This window comes from Apium graveolens, chromosome 4 (genome assembly GCF_009905375.1).
Source record: "Apium graveolens cultivar Ventura chromosome 4, ASM990537v1, whole genome shotgun sequence".
In the NCBI taxonomy this organism is placed as follows: domain Eukaryota; kingdom Viridiplantae; phylum Streptophyta; class Magnoliopsida; order Apiales; family Apiaceae; genus Apium; species Apium graveolens.
Window position 1 is genome coordinate 25,713,805 of NC_133650.1, and position 18,999 is coordinate 25,732,803.

Here is an 18,999-nt window from a genome sequence, read left to right on the forward strand (position 1 = left end):
AAACAAAACAAATCAAAAAAAAATCAACCAACCAAAACAAATCAAAGCAAAACACAAAATCATTTCATTTCTTCATCCAAGGAGCTCTCGGCTTTTCCTTTTTCTTTAAAGCAAGAAAATCAAAAACCAAGTTCCAAGCTTTGTTAAATCACAAGGTAATTATCTAAGACTCCTTATGCATAGTTATGAATATCCTATAAGTTTGAGCTCCTAAATCATCCACAATCTCTTCCTAAAAATCATGGAAGAAGATGGTGAATAGTGTTTTTTGAAGAACTAAATTTTTTGTTCTTGAAGTTTTGTTTAGATTAAGCTTGGATAAGGACTTTAAGGGTGATTCCAAGCCATTCTCTTGATTCTCCACTCTCCAAGGAAGGTATAACCCCTCCAAACCCTAACTTTATTTGAGTAATTAGGTTTAGTTTTGTTTTTATAATTCATGAGTGGTTTGCTAGTTGTAAATGTAGAGATTAGTTGATTTTGTGAAGTTTTTGGAGTTGTAGTTCTTGGATTGTTGATTAATGAACTTAAGTGTAGTTAAATTCAAGTTTAAGAATAAGTATAAATTATTGATGTTGAGTTGTTGGGGCTGTTATGATGTAGTATGGATGGAGTTTTGATTGGGTTGGGATTGTGGATTGATTGTGGGTTGAATTGGAGAGTTTTAAATTTGGGAAATCGCGTAAACATAGCCGTCGTAATGTCCGATTTACTTTAGGCTGTTTTGTTCTTAACATTAGGACCCGAGAACTCCCTGCTAGGTTTTGACCATTGCCATGATTAGATATTTCATGTTACGAGCTTCGTTTTGATATGTAGTTCGTTTGATTCCGATGTACGGTTTAGGAGAAACGGCCGTTTTAAGTAACGACGTTTCGCGAACGAATCATTACCCCTCGCCTTACTTTGAAACATAGGTTAAAGACCAAAAAGGACTAATTGGAGTATGAAACATTTATGTAAAGTGTGTTAGGAAGTTGGTAAGACACTCGCGAAAGAATCTCCTTAAAACTCGCAATGGTTAATTTATTAAAAATGGTGGAGCCGAGGGTACTCGAGCGACTTAAGAGAATCAGTAAGCGCAAAGCGAGCGTTAGAGTCTAAATTGGTTATAGTATAGATTTATAAGTGACTTTGGTTTAATTCCAACTTATATGTTGTTTATAGGTTACCAGACTCATCCCAAGCCATTTATAACCCCCAGTCGCTCAGGCAAGTTTTCTATCCGTTATACTGTTGTTGTGATGTATACATTTGTACATGCATGATCTTGTGATAGATGCATAATGGTTATTTAGCAAATTCTTGCGATATATTGTAGCATGTGATATGGTATATATGCATGTTTGTTTCGTATTCTTGATACATATATCTGTTGATTCAGTTGATAATACCTATGCTAGAGATAAGCGATAATTTGCATATACCCTTAGTATAGGGGAACCAAAGGTGAACTTTTTTCTAAAACCGGGAGTCGAGGCTCCCGAGTATGATATATATATATATATATGAATAGTTTTCAAAACTATGAATTGAATAAGGTTTATTCGATAACTTTATTTTATTAATGAATATTATCCTGAATATTCATTCGAGGACTTATGACTCCGATTATTTACTAAATAATATTCTTTATTTTATTGAAGAATAATGTGTCGATAATCAAACTTACTTTTGATTATTCAAATAAAGATAATACTTTCGTATAAGTACATCTTTGGTTATTTAAGATTCATTTCAAGTATAAGTTTTACAACTTCTACTTCAATTATTTTTATAAAGATGATTCTTTATGGGAATATTATTTAAATAATAATATTCAGATATTTTCTAATATACTGGGACTGATTTATTTTATTAAATCAGCATTACTCCAAACATTCTTAAAAATGTTTTGCAAGTCTTCAAAATGATTTTAAAAGTTAGAGCGGATCCCAAAACTCATTTTATATTTAAGATCCTCCTTTCGAAGGGGATTTAAATACTCGCTCAAAACCTGAGGGATCCGGCTCTGTGGTGTGTTTTATATTCGCAACAAGGTTGTTGTCTTGATAAAAGAGTTTTTGATTACTTACCCAATACTCGGGAAGTAAAATTCTTGGAACAAGTTAATCCATTAACAGGCATCGCCTGGGAAATATCGGTGAGTTTTCATTTCCAACTAGATACGACTTCTTGGTGGATCCGTATCAACATATTTCTACTTGGGGAAAGGGGGGACGAGCTTTACATTTCAGAGTCATGGATTTCATCTGAACTAGGAGTGGCGTAAGTGGTCGAGTGGCGCCGGCCCAGCCTTATTTATTGGCCCGAATGGCCCGGAAGTTCCGTTAAGACGGTCCATTCCTTAGGAGTCCAGTGTTCGGTTGACAAGTAAATCCGACAGGTTCTCCTCTACATGTAGAAAATGGTGGGGTTGCACTACTACGACTGATCATCGTAAGTGGTCTTCTTGGCGCGACAAAACTCCCGTAATGAGTTCATCATCCAGTTGGATAATTCTGCAACACTACCCGTAGCATTTCGATCGAAAGGCTATGAATGGGTGGTTGCCGAAGCATTGATAGGATCAAATAGTTTTAATGGTGTTCCCATTGAATGAAGTATCTTGTAACTTCATTTCCTTTAAAAATATTTCAAAGATTTAATCTAGTCAAGTTTTAACTTGTGGTCTCATCTATGGGATGACCTTTTGAAACTTATTATACTTTGAACAGTAATAGTTCAAGTAGATTTCTAAAAATGGTATAAGTATAATGAAGTAATTGGTAACTTCATCTTCCTTAAAACTTATATCCAGTAAGTAATTACCTTACACTTGATAAAGGATTCTAGTAAGTTATCCATTTAGATACTGCATTATTGTTTACACTATATATTATCTTGCGAGCTGTAATGCTCACTCTTGCTTCATTTCTTCATCACACAACAACAGTTAGGAAAGATGGCCAGACTCAAGCAGACCCAGCGCAAGCGCGTGGGAAGCGTCCCGCGTCTTCCCGTTGATGTTGTAGCTGCTATAGCTGCAGAGGTAGATCTATTGGTAGATCAGGCATTCTACTTTTGGGAACCAAATATTGTATAATTATAACTTGTGGCAGATAATGGCAATTAACTGTAAATTTATCAAGTAATCATTTTGGGTTGTAATAACTTTTAAATTGTGGATTCAAGGACTTGTACTTATTTCAATTTCATCTCTGAGACTATAACGGGTTGTGGTGTGTGTTAGTGTGGGGTCACAGTATAAGGTTATTTATTATTAATTAAGTGAAGTGATATTGTGGAAAGAAAGACCGTGACGACCCGGATCCCTGACCCCGGATCTGGGGGTGTTACATCTGTTGTTGGTACAAAGTGGGTGTTCAGAAACAAAACTGACAGTGATGGCATAATTACAAGGAACAAAGCAAGGCTGATTGCAAAAGCATACTCTTAACAGGAGGGAATTGATTATGATGAAACATTTGCATCAGTTGCTAGATTGGAAGCCATAAGGATATTTTTGGCTTATGCTGCTCACAAGAAGTTTAAAGTTTTTCAAATGGATGTGAAAAGTGTTTTTCTCAATGGAGAATTGGAAGAAGAAGTATATGTTGAACAACCTTCAGGCTTTGTAGATCCCAAATTTCCCAATCATGTCTACAGGCTTGATAAAGCACTTTATGGCCTTAAGCAAGCTCCAAGAGCATGGTATGAGACTTTAGCTCAGTTTCTTCTGGAAAGTGGATTTAATAGAGGGACTATTGACAAAACATTATTCTACCTCAACCATGGAAATGACTTACTTTTGGTGCCAATATATGTCGATGATATCATTTTTGGTTCTACAAATGACAGACTTTGTAAGAAGTTTGCCAAGCTGATGCAGTCAAGATATCAAATGAGTATGATGGAAGAACTTAACTATTTTCTGGGCCTTCAAGTCAAGCAGAATGAAGAAGGAACTTTTATTTGTCAATCTAAGTACACCAAAAATTTGTTGAAGAAATTTGGAATGCAGGATTGTTCAAGTGCATCCACTCCTATGGCCACTGCAACTAAGTTGGATAAGGATAATGGTAAATCAGTAGATATTACTGATTACATAGGTATGATTGGCTCTCTACTCTATCTAACTGCAAGTAGACCTGATATCATGTATGCTACCTGTCTTTGTGTAAGATTTCAAGCAGATCCAAGAGAACCTCACTTAACAGCTGTGAAAAGAATCTTCAAGTACCTTAAGGGTACAACTGATCTGGGATTGAGGTATCCTAGAGAATTAGACTTTAAGCTAATAGGTTACTCAGATGCAGATTTTGCAGGATGCAAAATTGACAGGAAAAGCACAAGTGGAAGCTGCCAATTTCTTGGAGGCAGATTAGTTTCTTGGTTTAGCAAGAAACAGAAGTCAATTTCCACATCAACTGCAGAAGCAGAATACATTGTTGCAGGAAGCTTTTGTGCACAAATTCTTTAGATGAAGAATCAGTTACTGGATTATGGGTTAGAATTTTCTAAAATCCCTATTTCTTGTGATAATCAAAGTGCTATTGCTATGACAGGTAATCCTGTTCAACACTCAATGACAAAGCACATCAGCATTAGGTACCACTTCATAAGGGAACATGTGGATGAAGGTACAGTGGAATTGCATTTTGTTCCCACAGATCAACAACTAGCAGATATCTTCACAAAACCACAGTGTGAAGCTACTTTTACAAGATTGGTAAATGAACTTGGAATGGTTTTAGGTTCTTTCTCTAAATCTGCTTAGTTTATGTTCTGATACATCAGACTTTATGATCAGTATTTACAGATATTACTATCTTTGTGTATTCTGTGCTTAAATTAAAATTTGCTTAAGTGCTGGTTATTGTCTGATGTGAATTTCTAAACTGTGATAGTGATATGAATGTTTCTGTGACTATTCAATCCAATGAGGATAACTGTGCTAGATACTGACCTAGTACTCTCTAATATACTAAAGATCCCATGTTTAAAGTAATTGTTTATGTGGAAATCTTTTAATACAAGCAAATTATGATATTGAGCTTAGTTAAGTTTACTTTGTGTATCTTATTACTAAGTCAAAAACTAGAATAATGATTCTTATCTGTTAAGTTCTGATGTTAGTAAATATGATGGATGTACTAAGTGTTGATAAGCCTCACTTATTAAAAGAAAAAGAAAAGAAATAAAAATCAGGTACTCCTTTGAGATCTAGAGTAAAAATATGGAAGGGAAGACCCAAGTGCATTGCTGGTATTAAGTAATATGCATTCGAAAAGAAAAATAAAAATTTTCTTGGTAACTTTTCACACTCTGTGATTACTGGAGAAATACTCTTATAATAGCATAAATTCTGATAAGCAGTCGTGACTCACTTACACTGAGAAGCCACTATAAAATAGAATTTCAAAAGATGCATAAAATGAGTACAAAATAGTTGAGGTGGACTCATGCATGAACTCATTCTAAAGTAGACTTCGGAATAATGACAGATTTTGAGTAAAATTCTTAGTTATGCCTTATTTCTAAGATGTACTGAAGTGAATCAGACTTTACTCTTTGTCTGATATTTAGCTTACTGCACACACTTTCACTCCATATGAATGATGAAAATTACTGTGGTGATAAATGTTATTTTAGATGAACAATCTATGTGTCAGATTGCATATATTCTGAGGACAAGTTCTGATGGAAGTTCTGATGATTAAGTTCTGATAAAACCATATCAGTATTTGTGTGAAGAATTACAGGAATACACATTTATTTTTTGAGTTAAGGAGCCATATTCTGATGACTTTTAAATCCTGATAATAATCAAGTTCTGATGCTGATGTGGCAGTATTTATTTACTTGGTTTATTTTTGGTCATTATTTGATCGATAATATTTTTACAGAATATTGGTTAATATGAGATTAAATAGTCATAATCATTATGGGTTAGTGGTTAACGTGTATGTCCTGAAACACTGCATGTGCACGGTAATTATTGCTTATTTTACGTGCCCATTAACTCTTTTTCTAACTGTTTACTGACTGTTCACATGGTGCCAGGTGTAAAGTGTATCCCATGCCTCAAAAATATGACTGTTGAGTGGAGAGAGTATATATATGAGAGATAAAAGATTTTCTAATCTTTTACTTACTTTTCTATTCTAAATCTCTTCTTCTTTCTCTCTTTCTCTCTCTTTTATTTTATGAAGTTGTTTTTCTCTCAGGACTTTTTACAAACACTTTGCAAACATACTCTTACTCACTTAATTTCTTATAGAGATGGCACCAAAAGACCTAATTTTTGATGGAGCTAAGTTTGTTCCTAATAACTTTTCCGCTATTCTTAGCAAGTCAGAAGCCCCATCAGAACATCACTTCATTCAGGACTTTCTTGCTAGTTCTGATATTGGGTACGCTCTGACCGAACCTGATGCAGTCTCTGGTACTCAAGTGCTGGAGTTCTGGAGAAGCGGAGTATATGATGATGGTAGTGCTTAAGGGTCCCCAAGTATTATTTTTCATCAGGGGAGGATGAGCATATCGTGACATTGGCTAGGGTTAGAAAAACACTGCAGCTCCCTGAGAACTGTGTTTATTCTACTGTTGAAGAGACAGTTCTTCAAAACATGATGGCCAGTCTGGGGTATGAGAGGACATTGGAAAAGTTGGGTCAGTTGAAGAGATCTTATATAAGGAGGGAATGGAGTTTCTTCTTTGACTGCATAACCAAGGCTTTTACAAACAAATGTTCTAATTTCGATGCAATCCCAATATTCAGCCAACAAATCGGGTATGCTCTCATAAATCAAATTGATTTTAATTATGCAAATGATGTCTTAGGTTTTATTGGGGATAGAATGACAAAAGATTGGAATACTGTTTACTTTGCTAGATTCTGTCAGCTTATCTATAGTTTTTGTTGTGATAATAAGCCCCAATCAGCTAGTGAATTAATTTCATCATTCAGACTAGCTAAAAGAGCTTTTAATGACTTATTATCTACTGATAATAAGAAGGTTGTGTTAAGACCCCTCATAGTTCCTTTATCTGTCAAATAAGCCTTAATAACCTATGATCCAGTTAAATACACTGAACTATATCCTGATGTTCAACCATCAGAACCTCATCCATCACCACCTCTACAGAAACACCTCAAACTTCTCAACCTCAACCTTCAGATCCTACAGTGCAGCCTTCATCTTCCAAACCCAAGAGGACTAAGAAAGTACCTCAGACTCAACAGAAGAGAAGGAGATTTATTCTACGAGATGAATCAGATGCTGAGGAACAGGTTCCCCTATCAAAACCTGTTGTTGTAGAAGCTGAGAAGGTTTCTTCTCAGAAAGATACTGTAACTGGGAGTTCTAGGCCCCTCAAAAGGCTTAGAAAGTTAAATTCAGATGATAAAGATCCTACAGTGTCTCCACCTTTGAAGAAATTAAAGAAACATAGAGCTCACAGGGACATAGTTGAGTCAGATTCAGATGTAGTGGAAGCAGCTAAGGAAGGGGATCAGGAATCTCTGATCTCAACAAAACCAATTATTATTGAATCACTTCCTTTTGTACAATATGAAACTGCTCAAGACAAAATTCCTACACCTCCTATGTCACCTATATTTGATCCAGTACATATTGAAGAACCAGGTACAAGTGCTGAAATTGATATTCATAACTTGATTGTGCCTGAGGTTTTGTACTTGGAAGCTCCACCAATTCAACTCACTCCACCAATAACATCAATTTTGGATGTTGATCAGAACCTGGCTGCAGATCAGAATTTAGAGGATGATGTTGAAGCCTCTATAGCCTCTCATACTGTTGTTTTATCAGAGGATGCTGATACCGCAGGATCTACAAGTTCTGATGTTGCCAATGAGGAAACTACTGATGAAGCTGTTGCTAATTTAGATGCTGATGCAGCTGGTCCATCAGGACATGCACCTCAACAAATAATTACTAAAGCTGATTTAGTTAAGAAGTTTGTTATAGGGGAAGCACCAGTACTTTGGAGTGAAACTCCTAGAGGAAAGGAGTGGACTAAGGAATGGAACACAGTTAGTTTTGTTCCTTCTGAAAAGATTCTTGCTGAGCATCTGGCAACAGCTGATGAAATGATGATTTCAAGGCTCAGCTGAGAGTTACTGCATTGAGTACTAGGCACCTTCAGGGTCAACACTCAACAACTCATGCCAAGGTGAATAAAATTCAAGAAACTTTGATCCAGCAAGATATGAATGTGAAACTTGAAAAAAAACATATTTTTCAAGCCAGCCTTTGATAGAATTGCCTACATTGAGAAAACTCAGGAGAAGCAACAAACTCAAATTGAAGAAATTATGAAGAATCAAGCTTCTCACCAAAATCAACTCAATGAGATCCAATCCTCAGTGGAATTGCTTGTCTCTCTTCTTTTACCTGCTGATGTCAAAAAGGGGGAGAAAGTGATTTAGTTCAAATACAAATTTAGTCAGACACTGAAAGGAAAGGATGATGGAAATGATGACCAGGGAAACTCCAATAAGGGTAGAGGTCAAGGTCAAGGCAAAGAATTTTCATCAAGTAAAGCTAGAATTACAAGTCAAGGAACAAGTTCTGATACTGGGAGAAGACTAAGTTCTGATACTAGTAAAAGGATAAGTTCTGGTGAACATCTGGAACTTGATGAAGAAATTTCAAAGCAGTTATTTCTTAAAGAAAATCCAGGAATGGACTTTGAGAGTCTAAAGGAAGAAGAAGCTAGACTCAAAGCAGAAGTCAAGATAAAATCTAAAGCTTCTGTTGTTGAAAAGAAATTTCCAAAACCGAAGGGTATTGTGATAAAGGAAAGAACAAGTTCTGAGGCAACCAAAGCCAAATCACAAGTGGAAATTGATCCAAGGTCCAAGGGCAAAGAAAAAGTTGATGAACCTGTAAGGGTTTATATGCCAGTCATGGATGAAGAAATAATTGATGAAGAAGAAGATGCTAATTTACTCTGATGCAAAAGAAGATTTTTCAAACAACCTCTGACATAGCTCATGTTGTTCAGAGTCAAGATGTAGTAAATTCTGATATGACAGGGAAGCAAGCAACCTATGACATAGCTCAAGTTGGCTTGATATCAGAAGATAAGGAAAAGGAAACCTCTGACATTTCTCATGTTAAACCTTCAAAGATACTCCTACCAGGATTCACCAAAGCTAAACAGGCTCAACCTTTGAAGACTGTAACAAGTGGTTTTGAAGCAAAAGTTGTTACAGGAAAGGAAGCAAGAGATAAATCTGGGTTGGGTAGTTCTGATGAAAGAAGAGTACATAACACTACCAATGATCCAACTTCCTTAAGTGAACCAGGTGTTGGAGCAACTCCTGAAAGATTGAATCGACTTGAATCTGTACAAATGGTTTACCATACCTTTTTGAAAGAACATATCTTGTTATATTTTATGACAGATGGAAGGGTATACCAGATTAAGCAGAATGCTATACCACTGAAGTATTTTGAGGAACTGGAACATGTTCTATTCCTACTTCAAGTGAAAGACAGATTAACAGATAGTGTTGCAGGGTATTTAAAGTCTCAAATTCAAAGACAGAAGAAGCTTTATTCTGTAAAGTCTGATAGCACATACTGTCCCAAGTACAGAGATCACAAAGGTGATATTATCGAAATGAAGCTTAACTCTGCTAAGATTATAACTACTTTTCTGGGTTAAAAGGCTGTGGAATTCAATCTAGAGTCTGACAAGGCATATCTGATTAGACTAGATCAGGAGATAAGAAAAGCTAAGATAAATGATCTCGGAGCAGCTATTTTTCAAACTGGTGAAGATACAGCTGAATTGATAAATGCTAAAAGGAGGATGGTCAATGAACTTGAATATGCTGAGAGATGTTTGTTGAAGAACTATCTCAGAACAACTCCTGATATCAAAGACATCAGAAATTGAAGCAAAGTCAAAGATCTACAACTGCTTAAATTCTGAAGTGTTTACAGACTAAAACTGTTATCAGAAGTTAAAGATGGTAAAGCTGAAAGGACTGTAAGTTATAGTTATCTAGTCAAATTCTCATGCATTTGTACTTAATGTTTTTGACATCATCAAATATCTATTGAACTTGTATATTATGCTAATTTACAAGTTTGGGGAGATTGTTAGATATATTTGATAATGTCATGTGTAATATGATATGTGTTTAGTTTTCAGATCTTACCTAACAGGACAAATCAGTACTTAACTGGAAATCAGCACTTATACTGAAGACAGAACTTAAGATATCAGAACTTAAGTTATCAGAACTTAAGTGATCAGAAGATATTTATCAGGACTTAAGATGAATTTCAGATAAGGCAGGCGGCTGATTGAAAGGAAAAAAGATTGAGACTAAGACATAAAGAATTATGCATGAAGAAGGAATTCTATGAAGAATAGAATACTTGGAAGAAAAGATAACTAGTTGATATATTTTAGGAAGCAGAATTATATTTCATATCAATTAGAATTTATCTTGTAACTTTATAGTATATAAACACAGGCATAGGGTTTACACTATAAGTGTTATCATTATCGAAGTTATTATTCTTTGTAACCCTGGCAGCTTTCGTGATAATTTGTTCATCACTGAGAGAGAACAGTTCCATATTGTAACAGAGTTTATTGTGTTGAATAAAATCCGTTTTCTGTTACTTGAGTTCTTATATCCGATTTGATTGTGCTAAACACTGTATTCAACCCCCTTCTACAGTGTATGTGACCTAACATAAAGTTTACACGTTTCAGTTTCAAACTATTGCGGAATGCTCTAGATATCATCTTTTTATCATGCAACGTCTCTTTTATATATCTTAAATTAATTGTGCAAATTTTCTTAATGTACTACTAATATAACCTATTCAAGTAGTTGTCATATTTTATGACTTTTATCAGTTAAAACTAATTGCACTGTGATTCACCAAATACAGATTTGGAGAGCCAGCAAAATATGACATTCCTAAGAATAACTTTAAACAGTTTGAGATATCATTTTAATGGAACTTGCCCTCCCAACACTATTCAGCAAGTCAAACGTATTTGTGCAACATAAAAAAATAGCGGATTACCACAAAACTAATATCAAAAAATATATATTACTATACTTGAAAAAAATATGACCAAGGTAGAATTCCTGTTCACCTCAATTGTCCTAAACACTGTATTCAACCCCCTTGTACAGTGTATGTGACCTAACATAAAGTTTACACATTTCAGTTTCAAACTATTGCGGAATGCTCTAGATATCATCTTTTTATCATGCAACGTCTCTTTTATATATCTTAAATTAATTGTGCAAATTTTCTTAATGTACTACTAATATAACCTATTCAAGTAGTTGTCATATTTTATGACTTTTATCAGTTAAAACTAATTGCACTGTGATTCACCAAATACAGATTTGGAGAGCCAGCAAAATATGACATTCCTAAGAATAACTTTAAACAGTTTGAGATATCATTTTAATGGAACTTGCCCTCCCAACACTATTCAGCAAGTCAAACGTATTTGTGCAACATGAAAAAATAGCGGATTACCACAAAACTAATATCAAAAAATATATATTACTATACTCGAAAAAAATATGACCAAGGTAGAATTCCTGTTCACCTCAATTGTAGACATGTTTTGGAAACTCACCCTTCTTCCCCTCCCCCCAGCTTTGAGGCCTCCAAAATGTGAACGTGAATGAGATCCGTTTTAGCTCTATAATCCTCCAAAATATATTATAGCCTCTGAACACATTTCTAAATTCTCCTATATGAAAGAACTACTTTATTGGGATCGTTAACAGCTTGATTTAAGATAGAGGATGCATCATGTGATCTTTTAACTTCCAAACAAAATAGTATAATCTATTTATGTTAATTATAACTAACTAGCAACAAATAAAAATTATATTAGTTAAATATCTTCTCATCTATTTGCACTAATTATTAAACCACATTCTCAAGCTTAAATTTGATATTAATCAAAAAGTTTGGGCAACTTCATTAGAAGATTGTTATAACAAAATTTCAACACGCAACTCAAAAAATTTCTAATCATCAGCACAACATCATTAGTACTAATATAGCAGCTCCTTTTCTATAGAAATCTCCTTAAAAAAGGACCCGGACACGAATTTAAAAATTTTAACTTATCGTATTTTTATATTACATGATATCCAGGAATGGAAAAACAAAGAGTTAAAATACAAAATGAAGTTAAATGTCAAATACTTGCGAGAAATCAATGTAAAATAATTTGCATGAATATGCATAAATGGATAAATGATTATGATCTGGTAACCATATGTAATATGATTTTACCTCTATCTGAAGTCCTTAAAATTCCCTCATCAAAAGAAAAAGACTTACTGATACTTACATTTATACCTCAATTTTGGAATTCGACCTTGATCTTAAACCATTCCTACTTGCACTAAATACAAAGCTAGTATGAGTGGCTAGATCTTGTATACAAAGCTAGTATGACCAGCTAGAACATATGTTTAGGGCTAAAACTTGTATAAAAATTTTTACAAATTAAATTAGCCTTTTGATTTAAATAAAAGTAGGGGAGCCTTTGTCATCATGCGCATATCTCCCATATTTTCTAAAATTTGGGATTATACTATTAAAATAGATGAAAGTGCAGTAACTTTGTCTATGTATCTACATTGATACACCAGTATGAGATAAACACATAGCATCATTTTAAATAAAAAAATTATTACTTTTCGATACAACATGAATAATTGTTTTTAATTACAGCTTAAATAAAATTAAGAAAGTATGTAACATTAAGATAAATTTATGATGTATATAAGTTAGTAAATATTAAGTTTAGTAATGTAGAAAAAATATATTACTTATATTGCACTATATATTGTAAAGAATTTAATTTATAATTCTATTTTGAATATATTAAGAAAATTACTAATATGTTAAATTGACTAACTCAAGTTCAAACATATGAATATTTTTTGAGACTCATAATACCTATGTTCGAAAAACTTTAGAGTTAAAATTATAGTTAAACAAAACTTATTTTCCACTTATTTATATAGTTATGATGATAATGAAAATATAATTTAATTACCGAACGGTAGCCTAGATTGTTCAGAAATAATAATCATTGTCCAGCTATTTTTTCTCTTCAAATATGGGTATACATTATGCACAATAATTGTAAATTATACAATTTATTATAGTCTTTAAAGAGCTCCTCTTTTTTCTCATAAAGAAATACTTCTCACAACTTTTTTGAAAATATTAGATGAACAGTATATCACCAATCAAATTTCACTTCGTAAAAAAAATTAGTTTTTAAAATTTAGTGAATTAAATAAATTTTTATATTTTACATAATTATGAGTTCACCATTACAGAGCATGTTGCTTAAATGCGGTTTACCTTAATTCATGTGGTTTGCAGGCTATTGTGCGAGCCATGGGGTTTACCCAGTGCGCACCCGAAGTGCGCACCTCAAGGGTAGGGGTTGTAGGTTCCCTACGATTAAAAAAAATATTATATCAAATACATTTGTTTTTGTTTATCTCTAAATAGTATATTATTCAGATTTTATAAATTTAAAATAATTTATCTATTTACATATGCTATATTAATCACTACAAGAAAAAAGAGCAAAAGCGACCAAACAAAATCGACCAACTATAAATTCCACAAAAAACGGTGACTTTTAAGGTCAAACTCACTTGACAAAAAACCGCGAATAAAAGCGACCGACCCCGGTGGATTTTGTTAGCGGTCACTTATATTCGGTGGATTTTATTGACGGTGGCTTTTAGTCGGTGGCTTTTATTAACAAAAGCGACCGACTATTTTTCGGCGGTCGATTTTAAGGTTTCAAGATTTGGTGGGAAAATTGCCGCCAAAATGAAGCCTGAAATTAGAAAACAAAAGTGACCATTCGGTCGCTTTTAAAGTAATTACCAAAAATATTAAAATAATACAATGGTCATTTTAATAAAAGTAACCGCTAGCGGTTGAATTTATAAAAGCAACCATTTTCGGTGGATTTTATAAAAACGACCGCCTATTGTGGAATTTATAAAAATGACTATAGTCGGTCGAATTTATAATTGCGAGGTACATATATAGAAGAACTCACATTTCTTTTTATTTCTTTTCGCTATTATCTCACTCCAATAATTTACTTTCTCTCTCGGCTTAGCAATGGCGGGTCAAACTAGTCAAACTGAAGTTTGACTATTAAAATGGCAAACCAAATAAAATTATTTTGATCTTAAACTTTGGTTATATCACTAATATATATATTTATTGACATCCATATGGTTAGATCGAAGAAAAATATTTTTAAAATAATCGAAACACAAATTCAGGACTAAACGCTAGTTAGCTCTACTAGTCAACTGAAGTTTGACTGTTAAAATGGAAAATCAAATAATATTATTTTGATATGAAACTTTGGTTATATTACTAATATATATATTGATTGACATCCATACGGTTAGATCTGTGAAAACTATTTTTAAAATAATCGAAACACAAATTCACGACTAAACACTAGTTAGCTGGACTACTCAAACTGAAGTTTGACCGTTAAGATGGTAAACCAAATAAAATTTATTTAATTTTGTATATTTTATTTTATTTTGTATCTTTTGTATAAAATTACACAACTAAAAAGAGTTGATAAAATTATTTATATTTATATTCTATAATAAACTATGAACCACTTGATATATAATCAAGCCTTGAATATAGTCTCAGCCCTTTTAATGAAGGCCCGACCTAATAGGAAACCCTAACAATCCAGCATCTTGATATAAAGTCTATCACACACACACAAGCCTAAAGCACCTCCCTGCCGCTGCTCTCAAACCCTTGCCTCCCCTTCCCATCTCCAAAAAGAAAACAAAAAAATGTTGCTCACAATCTCACATCTCCAAACCAATTTTACAGCCTCTCAATCATGGTCTAGTCTATAAATCGCCGGGTTCTTTGCGTATGCCATGAATCGCATTTCGGAAGGTCCTGTTCTTGGCATGTTCTCAAGCTCTAGGAAGAACATCGAGATAGGCGCAATTAGTTCATGTTGGCCTCTCTCAGTATGAGTGATGTTCCATGTTCAATAGGAGGATTTAGCTCCGATTACTGCTGTTTTGCCCGGTTGTGATGAAGAAAGTGGTGGGTTTGCTTGCGGTTTTCTTTTTTCTTGATTGTAATATTATTTCTCTATGAATCTCTCTTTGTATGATGTGTTTATATGGCTGTATGTATAGGCGGATGCAAATACAGAGGATGCAAAGGATACAAAGTTCATCAACATTGTTAGCGCACACAAGGTGTTTGATAGATTGTATAGCTCAAAAAAAAGATGATTTTAATGTATTATAGTAGTGTTATCGGATTGTTTTAGCCATTGAATCTATTTGTGTCAATATTCTTTTTATTAATTTTATAAATTTCTGTTATGTAAGTTGCAGATGATATTGTATAGAATTGTGGATGTTAATATGATAAGTTCTAAAGATGTTCCAGTTTGTTTGTTTTGAAATTGTAAAATGAAATTGAGCAGCATTTTGCTGCCTTTTTTTAAATCTGGTGTTGGTTCAAATTGACCGTGTTCAGTGGAATTAAGTAGAGGGTTTCATCTATATTTGGTCAAATTTAGTAAAATTATTTTGACAACATTCTGTTGAATTTAGCATTTAGGCGGAAGCATATAAAAGCCACCGACTTTGGTGTCTTTAGTCTAGAAGCGGGAAGTTTAAATTTTAACAAAAATTAAGAGCGGGAGGTTCAAATTTTCACCAAGGAAAAAGCTGGAAAGTTGACCCGGAATAAAAGCAACCGAAAATGCGGTCGCTTTTATATAAATTCCACCGCTGAACACAATTTCGACCAAGTTAAAAGCCACCGACGGGGAGCGGTGGATTTTATAACAAAATCCACCGATTTTGGTCGTTTATAGCTAAAAGCAACCGAATTTTGACCGGTGGCTTTTAGCCTTTTTTCTTGTAGTGAATATTTTCTTTCTCTCAAAAATAAAGAAAACAAAAAATAAGACTTATAAACATCTATTTTAAAGTATCTTATTTTAAAAATGAAATTGAATGTATATTTTTTTTGTTTCATTTAAAAGATAATTTTTCTAAAATGCTGGAATTATACACCAATTAAAATATAAATATCTAAGAAAATTAGATGGACACAACATATATATTTTGTAGGGGAAATATGCTCTTTGTTAATATCAAAATGTTATATTTGAACTTTTTTATTCAATTCAACTTCTTGCTATCTCATTCTCAAGTTATGGGTTTTGAAAATTAAAATGTATTCTTAATAATCTCAAAACAATTAATAAAAAGAGTAGACTAAATTTACATTTTATTCATATATTCTTTTAACTTTCTTTCACCCTATAATATCTAGTAAAAATAAGAATGCTTAATTTCATGTGGGCATTGGCTTAATTTAATTTGAGATAACCTTGTTTGCTTCAATATTATCTGGCTCTAGTCAAAGACTTTCTAGCATAAATATATATACATATATATATATATATATTATTTTAGGTTCTGATGACAAATACCCTCTGCAACGACCATACATAACTAATCAGGATAAAATTAAAAACAGAAACAGATGTGATTAATATAAGCAAGCCTATAGAATATATGAGTATTCTACTCTAATGGAAATTAGCAAATTAGCGGATGCTTTCACTTTTGTACTCTTTAATCATATACAAATAAATACAGGAGAAGTTGCATTTGACACTTGTACCTAACCAAAAATCCCAAAACACATTACCAAGATGATCATAAATATCAAGCATGGGACATTATAACCACATATATCAAGTATAAGAACATTACATAATGGTTCTGAATCACTCTGGTCGCAAAGAAATGAACCATCTCATTCTGATGAAGAAATATCATTATAAGATATATGCAACCTTTATGGCTAAAAATAATCTGCACCCTCGTTTGAAAGAAAAAGTGAGAGAATAAAGATAAATTGCATTAGCGGTATATGTTAAGTGGCATTTATGTCCACTTAGAACGCTTCATAAAGGCATAATCGGAAGAAGGACTGTATCTTGCATGCTTTATGCTTGGAAAAGTGTTAGGATGGAGCCTCGGTCAAATGTGCAAAAGGAACCAGCAGTTGAAAGAAATAAAATAAAAAAAAGAAGTTTTTCCAAAAGCTCAGTGTGGTCGCGCTACACTTGGGAGCGGTCGCGCCATACTCAGAGCGGTCACGCCGGATGTAATGCCCTCCAAACCCGGGGTATAGGTCTGGGAGTCACTAGCTAATTATCAACCCTGTACAAACCTGTATAACAATTAAGCAGATATATATATCTAACCCCTTTAATAGTAACCAGATCTTTTTAGGTTAAAGTATGAAAACAAGAACAACACTCTTACTTCATTACAAGCCAAATTTAAAATCTTATAGAACTCTCTTTATTACAAACCATTATCTAAAACATTTTAAACCAAATTCACTTTTATTCAAACTCACACCACATCTATCTACACTACACCTGCTCGGGTAACTCAAAGCTTTATTCCTGTATAGGGATCAATACTTTTAGTATTAGAGGGTCTCGCTGCTTATCTCGTTTCTTTACCACGCGAGTCCTGATAGGTTTCATTTTCTTTCTTAACTGAAAACAATAAGGTGAATATCAACAAAGAGTGAGTGAGCCATAAGTTGATCAACAAGTCCACAATATACAAACATTATCATAATAAAGCTAAATGAACCGATAATTTGGTTACATCTGCAAAGATATAACCTCGCAAGAAAAGAACAAAAGCCATTATCGGCAAGTATTAATAAACTAAACTGGACACAAGTTCGCACATATATCCTGCTGATCAGCCAGGATACAGTGCAGATCCATACCTCAACTTATAGATCCATTCGGGTACCCAGGCTCCACGGGCCAACACAAGGATCCGGTTAATTCCCGGTCCTTAGGATTAAGTGTATACCTGATCCTAATCTTCACCATCCAGTTCATAGATGAGCAACCAGAATGATCAATATGATTTAATGTATCCCAACAACATCGGAATATATCAGGATATATGTATATATCTATATAACTATTGGAATATGAATAGAGTATTCAATGAATTAGGCGAAATTATGAATCGAAAGGAAATATGAGCAAAGAATAATAATTGTGTATCAGTGTTTGTGAACCAGAATTAACAGTGTGTAACTGCGATAAAAATCTGAAAGTAATTCACTATTCTGAATTTAGAATAGGGGAAAAACTTGCCTTTCACGTGATCTCCCACAAGTATATCACTTTCCTCTACTACCGGATCGATCCGCCTCGTTGGCTTCGTATCTATCAAAGAAAGATGCTTATTTAGTCAACTCATATCTCAATCGCGTCTGAAACCGACTTCACATAGCCCTTATTATCTACCCGTACGCGTATAATTGACTCGTATAATAGTTAATAACAATTAGGACTCTATTAACCACATAATTCACATAGCACATAAGTCACATAGTCATTCTAGGTTTAAAATAATTTTTAGAACCGAAATCGACTCGCTATTCGCATTTCTGAACAATATCTGGCTCGTTTACTATTTTTCGGAATTTTTTGGACTCGTCTCTATAAGTAATAGGGCTTATAAGTAAATAAATATCGTAATTCGACTCGCTTCTAATAGAAATTAGGATTTAAAACTATTTTTAATGAAAACAGACCATTTTTCTGAGTCGAAGGGCTTTCGTTTCGCTCAAATCGGATAAACGGTTTAATTATTGTTTGATAAATAAGAATAAATCAATTTATTATTCAATATAATTAATTGTTCAAAATTATTGAACCTCAAAAATATTTTTAAATAATTATTTAGGAAAAAATCAGAATTAAAAATGATTTTTCCATAATTTTTGGAATTAAAATGAATTTATTATAAATTGATGAAGATAATTTGATTAATTATCAAAATAATTAATCATTTTTAAATAATTAATAAATAAACAA

At 33.4% G+C, this 18,999-nt stretch overlaps 1 long non-coding RNA gene across 1 annotated transcript; it reads left to right on the forward strand.

The window, feature by feature from the left end:
- Positions 1–14,706: 14,706 nt before the first annotated feature.
- LOC141716703 (uncharacterized) lies at positions 14,707–15,505 on the forward strand. The gene is made up of 2 exons (XR_012573297.1): positions 14,707–15,152; positions 15,248–15,505. It is a non-coding gene; the product is annotated as an uncharacterized LOC141716703 (long non-coding RNA).
- The last annotated feature ends 3,494 nt before the right edge of the window (positions 15,506–18,999 follow it).